Here is a 7,559-nt window from a genome sequence, read left to right as displayed (position 1 = left end):
ATATAGATTTTTCTTATTTATCCTTTGGTCATACAGTATTCATTTATGTGCATATAGCATGATATAGCGGATCCCTTAGTAAGTGGTTTATAAGATAAACTAGAAAAATGAGGCAGGTGGTAACAATTTTGGCAAGAAATGTACTCACTACCTTATATGTGTAACTGTAACCCCTCTGTACATCACCTTGACAATAAAATTAAGTTTAGAAAAAAAAATAGAAGGAATAAATTTAGCCTAAAGGCACTGAAGTATAAAAATAAATAAATAAATAAATAAATAGAATGTGTCCTTAACAAATAAAGACCTTGTGATAACCATATTTAGAAGAAAATTGTCTGACCAGCAACCTCCAGTTTCCAAGCAAGGACATGTTCACTCTAGCTTTTCAATGAGAAGTTCTCCGAGACACGACCATTGCTTCTCCCGCGGCCAGTGGGTTTAGAAGACAAACTCTGGGGGGAAATCATCAGAGTAGCAGGAGAGAATGCAGGCGTTGAGGTCAGTGCTGATACGACCCCAGTGATTTATGTAAACGGGCTGAGCCTCAGTTACTTCCTGTGTAGATTAGAATGATTAGCCCCGCCTCACCATCTTGCTGAAAGTTCTACTAAGAAAAAGGTCTGAAAGGCTTGCTTCAGATCTAGCCATGTCTTCATCTGATTTTCATTAGCATCAATTAATTATGCAAAAAAATCATATATGCGTATAGTGTACTGTGCGCAAGTTCACTCCATCTATATTATTCTTTCTCAACCCTTCACTTGTATACCCTTACATTTTCAGTCATGTTCACCCCTATACCCTCTCTACTCCCCTTACCCCTTTGTAGGACTACATCCCATGTATAAAACGAAAACATGTGACATTTGTCTTTTTAAGCTGGGTTTATCTCACTTAACATGATGGAGATCAAGACATTTTCTCATGTATTCTTGGCAGAAGAAATTTAATCCTCAAAACAAATCTCTCATCCTAAGAAAGCTTAAACTGAGGCTTTAGCAACTTTCTCAAGGACACACATCTAGCCAGAGAGGAGCTGGGATCAGAACCGCAGTCATCCGGCTTTCTAAACATAGAGAATGCAAGTTTAACTCGTATCACATAAAATTCATCTTCTCAAAAAATATGCAATTCTGTGGAGTTTGGTATATTCACAAGACTGTGCAGTCATCTGTATTATCAAATTTCAGAGCATTTCCATCACTCCAAAAATAAGTCTTCTGCTATGAGCAGTCATTCACAGTTCACCTCTCTCTAGTCAATAGAGAGAGATCTATTTCCTGTCTTTATAGATTTCCCTGCTCTGGATAATTGTTTCTCATAATGGAATCCTATAGTTACATGGTCTTGGTGTTGGGCTTCTGATATTTTGCAATATTTTTCTTTCTATGTATTTATTTATTGTTATTGTAAAGGTAATATACAGAGAGCTTGCAGTTGCATGTTAAGTAATGAGTACATTTCTTTTTAAACAGTGTTACTCCTTCCCTCCCTTTCTCCCAGTTTTCCCCTCCTTACCCCCCTTCCCACAAGGTGTATAGTTCATTTTCAACAGTGTCTAGTGTCACTGCTGCATTTGCTCATTTTGTTCCCACCATTTCTGTGTCTTCTTTTACCCTTCCCCAAACAGATAAACTTACATGTAAGATTAAATGTACAGAAATCAAACACAGCGACCAGGCAGAAAAATAAAGAGCAAAATAATTTAAAAAAACGTTTGTTTCCATTTCTTGGCGTTCATGGTGATAAATATCATTTTACGTGATCATCTTGTTTTGCAATGTTTTTCTAGTCACTCGTGTTGTGGAGTGCACCAATACTTCGTTCCCTGAAGTGGCTGAATATCCCTTACAGCGACGTTGGTTGGTCATGTGGCGCTGCAAGGCCCTTCGTGTCAAGGATGGGCCTGGACCCCTGTCTTTAATGCTCCTGGGACATGCAGCATGGCGGGAGAGCTCAGGGAAGTCATGTCTTCCAAGGGGACTGGGGGCCCTGCTCTTTTCCATTCTCTTTTTCTCTTTCCAGGTGCCATGAATGTCTGTCCTCAGCAGATATTCCCACATAATCCCTACCATCTCATACTGCCTGGCACAGGCTGACAAACCAGGGGTCAAACGGGACATGGACTGAACCCCCAAATCTGTGAGCCTAAGTAAACCTTTGCCTCCTGCAGGAGTTCTGTTACAGAGAAAGAAACCTCATGGATGTAGTCATTCTGTGCCTCGTGTTTTAAGGAACTGACAAGCTGTTTTCCACAATCACGTCAACATTTCTATCTGCACCGACAAACGAAGAGTTCCCATTGCTTCACAGTCTCGTCAACATCTGTAATGGTCTATTCTTTAATAATTATTATAGGAAATCTGAGTGTATGAAAGAGAGTCTAATTATGGCTTTGGTAAGGACTAATGATGTCAAGTATTTCTTCAGATGTTTTTTTGGTCATGTGTATAACTTCTTTAGAGAAGTATCTAGCCATATCCTACCCACTTTGTAATTTGGTTGTGTATGTGAAAATAACATACAGAGGGGTTACAATTACACAGGCAAGATAATAAGTACATTTCTTATCAAGCATTGTTGCCTCCTCCTTTGTTCCCCCTTACCATCCTTGCCCATCTCCACCCCCCCACCCTCCGCCCTTCATCTCCTCCTAGTCCTCCCCCGCCAAGGTTGTAAAGTTCGTTTTTCGACATAACGACTTGTACATCTCATTGTTGCAATGGTCCACCTGTATCCCTATTTAAACGATTTCTTTTTTCCCTTCCCCTCTACAAATTATACCAACATCAAATACAGTGAAAGCAGGAGCTATACCATGGGGGAGGGACATACAAAGCAACAAAGAAATCATCTTATAAATATGTTAGAAACAATAGCAAGAAAGAAAAACCACTTGAGTCCTTATCTTGGGGTTCATTTTGCCTAACATCAACTTATCTGACCTTTTCTGCTTGACTCAGGCATATATTAGTTACTGCAAATAAGGGAAACCATGGGACCTATGTTTCTCTGGGCCTGGCTTACTTCACTTAATATAATTTTTTCCAGCTCTTTCCATTTCCTAACAAACGGGGCAATGTCATTCTTTCTGATGGAGGCATAGAATTCCATTGTGTATATATACCACATTTTCTTGATCCATTCATCTACTGAGGGGCATCCGGGTTGCTTCCATATCTTAGCTATGGTAAATAATGCTGCAATAAACATAGTTGTGCTGGTAGCTTTAGTGTGGTCTTGTTTGTGATCATTCGGGTAAATGCCCAAAAGTGGGATTGCTGGGTCATAGGGGAGCTCTATGTGAAGTCTTTTGAGGAACCTCCATACTGCTTTCCAAAGTGGTTGAACAAGTTTATACTCCCACCAGCAGTGCAGTAAGGTTCCCTTCTGTCCACATCCCCTCCAGCATCTGTTGTTGTTAGAGTTCTTGATTATAGCCATTCTAACTGGGGTGAGGTGGTATCTCAATGTTGTTTTGATTTGCATTTCTTCTGTGGCTAGGGAGGTTGAGCATTTCTTCATGTGTCTATTGGCCATCCTTCTTTCCTCTTCAGAGAAGTTTCTCTGTAAGTCTTTAGCCCACTTATTTATTGGGCAGTTGCTTCTTTGAGGATTTGTTGTTGGGAGATTTAATTTTTTTGTTTTTGGTCAGTTGTGGGGCTTGAACTCTGGGTTTGGGCGCTGTCCCTGAGCTCTTCAGCTCAAGGCCAGCACTCTACCACTTGAGCCATAGCACCACTTCCAGTTTTCTAGTGGTTTATTGGAGATAAGAGTCTCACGGACTTTCCTGCCCAGGCTGGTTTTGAACCCTGATCCTCAGATCTCAGCCTCCTGAGTAGCTATAATTACAGGCGTGAGCCTGGCGCCTGGATTGGGATTTAATTTTTTGAGTTCCAGGTATATTTTAGATATGAGACCCTTGTCTGTTGTATGGCTAGTGAAGATCTCCTCCCAGTCCGTGGGCTTTCTATTGATCTTGCTAGCTATGTCCTTTCCCATGCAGAAGCTCTGCAGCTTCATTTGTCCAACCTTTCTTTGATTTGTTGTGTTTCTGGATCTCTATTAAGAAAATTTCGGCCTGTGCCAAGGAGACCTAGGATTTCTCCTATTCCTTCCTGTAATGTTTTCAGAGTGTCTGCTTTGACTCCGAGGTCTTTGATCCATTTGGAGTTGATTGTGGTGCAGGGTGATATATAAGGTCTAGCTTTAGTTTTCTACAAGTGATTAACCAATTTTGCCAGCACCATTTACTGAAGAGGCTGTCTTTCCTCCATTTTATGTTTTTAGCTCTCTTATCAAAGATTAGATGGCCATAGGTCTGTGGGTTAATTTCTGGGTTTTCAGTTCTATTCCATTGGTCCTGAGGTCTGTTCTTGTGCCAGTACCAAGCTGTCTTGATTACTATGGCTTTATAGTAGAGTCTGAAATTTGGTATTGATATTTCTCCAGCACTGTTCTTTCTGTTGAGGATCGTTTTTGCTATTCGGGGTCTTTTATTGTTCCATATGAATTTTTGGATTGCTTCTTCTATTTCCTTGAAGAATGAGGTTGGAATATTGATAGGTATTGCAATGATTTTGTAGATAGCCTTGGGAAGTATTGAAAAATCTGGAGTGCTTCACAAGTTTGTGTGTCATCCTTGTGCAGGGGCTATGATAATCTTCTCTGTACCATTCCAATTTTAGTATGTGTGCTGCCGAAGCGAACACTTGGTTGTGTCTTTTTATGATTTTTTTTTGTAATTAAACTGTTCTTGTAGTCCCTTATCGGATATGTGATTTACAAGTGTTTTCTCCCTGTTTGGGAATATCATTTTTTCTTCTTAATATTGTCCCTTGATGCACAAAACAATTGTGGAGTTCCAATTGATCTATTTTCCCCCTCGTTTCTTGTACTTTTTTAGAGCCGTCTAGCTTTATAGCTCTTCCTTTCACGCAACCAGTTCCTTCCAAATGAGATTAGTTATGCAAAGTCCCCGTCACCACATCTGACATATCATAGAATTTCAATACATTTCAGATTCTTCTTTTTGTACTTGAGAAGCCAGAGTAAGAAATAGTTTGTATGAAACAGATGAGTGGACTCAAATAAATTAAGAGAGAAGTCCAAACCTTTACATAAGTGGAAGAGGGATGCGGTCACGGAGCATTGACGGCTGTGCAACATGGGGTACGAGGACTTTCAGAGAATGCTGGAGGACCGGGCGAGAGGAGACTGGCAGCCCGGGCTGAACCTTCCAGAAGCCAAGCTACACAGAAGCCCAGGTGCAGTGGCAGAAAGCTGGCGCACGCGAAACAGACTTCTTTGTAAATGTGAGCCTGAAAAGGAATTTCAGAGCTTATACACTGGAAAACAATAGGTTTTTTTTAAAAAAATTATGACTAAAGTCGCATCCCTTCTTATCTTCAAAATCCTCCCCGTAATCCCACAGCACTAAAATCAAGACTATCCATCAGCTATACCCAAGGAAAACGGGAAGGCCACGTGGCGCACGCAGGAGAACTTGTGTGGGTGTTTCCCGGGGTGGTTATTGGCTCTGGCGTCCAGGCCACGGTCCATAGCACGTCCCACGAGGTGGAGGTGGTGGTGGGATTGGTGCGGGTACCACTGAGCGCTGACACAGCCCTGTGGAGCTGCTCCCGGCGACCTACTGCAGATCCCGTGAACTATGAAATTCCCCTCTCCTGGAAGCATTTTCTTCATCCTTTCTGTTTAATAGCTGCAATGATTCCGTCTTTTGCAGCTATTTACCTTGACCTCTTGCATTGTGATGAGCTATTTTTCTGCTTACTTATCTGTTGCTGCCATTAGACTTGAAAAAAAAAATGGATTGGTCAATTTGCCCCATCCCTAGGAATATGTCTTAATATCTACAGACATTGGTGGTGGTGGTTGTTTTAAACTAGGAGGGAGGGTGCTACTGACTCCCTCTAAATAAGGATCAGGGATATCACAGAAGCCTTATAAAATACAAGCTAGCCTACCGCAGCAAAGGATTACCTGACCCAAAGGTCAGGGATAGAGAGAACACTTCCTGTTTGAGGAATCTTGAGGGCAGAAATTATGACTTAATCATCTCTCTTTTGTGTCTACACAAAAGGGAATTTGGGCCAGGCACCAGCTGCTCATGCTACTCAGGAGACTGAGATCTGAGGATCTTGGTACAAAGCTAGTCAGGGAAGGAAAGTCCATATGACTTTTATCTCCAAGTCATCACCCCCAAAATAAAAGCTGGTAGTGGAGCTGTGGCTCACATGGTTAAGAGTGTGAGTTTTGAGCACAACAGCTCAGGAACAGTGCCCAGACCCTGAGTTTAAGCTCCAGGACTGGCACCAAGGAAAAGTGTGTGTTGGAGGGCGGGGGGAGGCTTTTGGAAATAGCACCAAAGGTGTTTTGGTTGACATTCACAGGAAATGTGCCCGTCCCAATCCATTGCAACCCTAAGAAACCTCCCTTGGCCCCTGGTTTTCTTTCCTTCTCTTCTCTCCTCTTTTCCTGTTCCCAATGGGGTGGTCTCCTGCTGGCCTGGTTCTTTAGCGCTCTCTTCCAGACACATCACTTGCTTTTAAGTATCTAAAGATCGTGTCTCCGAGGCTCCAAGGTCCCCTTCTCTATTCTCCATTTCAACAAGTGAGTGCCGCTAGATGAGAAGCCGGGACACCGCTGCCTCTCGATCCTACTTGCAATCCTGACCATGTGTCATCGATTCTACTCTAAGTAACTTCAAAGAGAAGCTGGATTTAGATCTGCCTTCCAGCATTACTCTCGGGAAGGCATTGATTTCCTGGATCCCTCCTTCTTAATCTCTTTACCAGTCTTCTCATTCCCAACGGCACGCTCTTCCTACAAGACAGCTCTCTCACACTGCTCCTTACAATCCCAAGACTTACTCATTTGGAAAAATAACCACTTCCTACCTTTAACATGCAGAGGAAGGTATGACTCTCCCTCAACTTGAAATTCCAACCAACTTTGTCTTCCGTTCCTCTTTGCGTGTGTTGCTTCCAGGGTCTGAGAGGCCCTTCCTGTCACACTCACTTGCTACTGGAAAAGGAGCTTGTAGCTCTCCAGGGCAACACTAACGTAGATATCGCCGTGAAGATCACGTGGAGTTGTGATCAACACCTGGCAGGAGTTGACCTTCAGGGTTTAACATTGTCCAGGACAACGCAGAGGGCTTCATCCAGACGCCCAGAAGGCCCTGAGAGCAAAGTGGAGGTTTCCCCAAGACCCACAGCGGCAGCTCCTGCAGTAGTTTCTAGCTTCTCCCTCCTGAAGGTCTGCTGTCCAGGTTTCAGATTTGTCCAACTCACATTCATCTCACCTCATTTCCCTCTCTCCCTCCTTCCTTCCCTCTCTTCCTCCTTCCTCTGTCCCTTCCTCCTTTCCTCTTTCTTTCTCTCCTTTCCTCTTTCATTCCTACACTTTCTTTCTCCCTCCCTCTCTTCACTCCTTCCCACGGGAGTGGCCAAATAAAATGTTCAGCTCCTGATATTCAATGGTGGATGTTTTACTAGTGAGTGGATTTAGTCTGTCTAGTCTTGTCATTGGAA

General features: G+C 42.7%; 1 non-coding gene across 1 annotated transcript; it reads right to left on the bottom strand.

The window, feature by feature from the left end:
- Positions 1 to 4,608: 4,608 nt before the first annotated feature.
- LOC122095139 lies at positions 4,609 to 4,715 on the bottom strand. The gene has a single exon (XR_006145043.1). It is a non-coding gene; the product is annotated as a U6 spliceosomal RNA (small nuclear RNA).
- Positions 4,716 to 7,559: the final 2,844 nt, after the last annotated feature.

Source organism: Dipodomys spectabilis, unplaced genomic scaffold (assembly GCF_019054845.1).
Source record: "Dipodomys spectabilis isolate Male_0828 unplaced genomic scaffold, ASM1905484v1 ptg000335l, whole genome shotgun sequence".
Classification (NCBI taxonomy): domain Eukaryota; kingdom Metazoa; phylum Chordata; class Mammalia; order Rodentia; family Heteromyidae; genus Dipodomys; species Dipodomys spectabilis.
The sequence above is the reverse complement of the archived record's forward strand: the minus strand, read 5'-3'. Positions and strand labels throughout refer to the sequence as shown.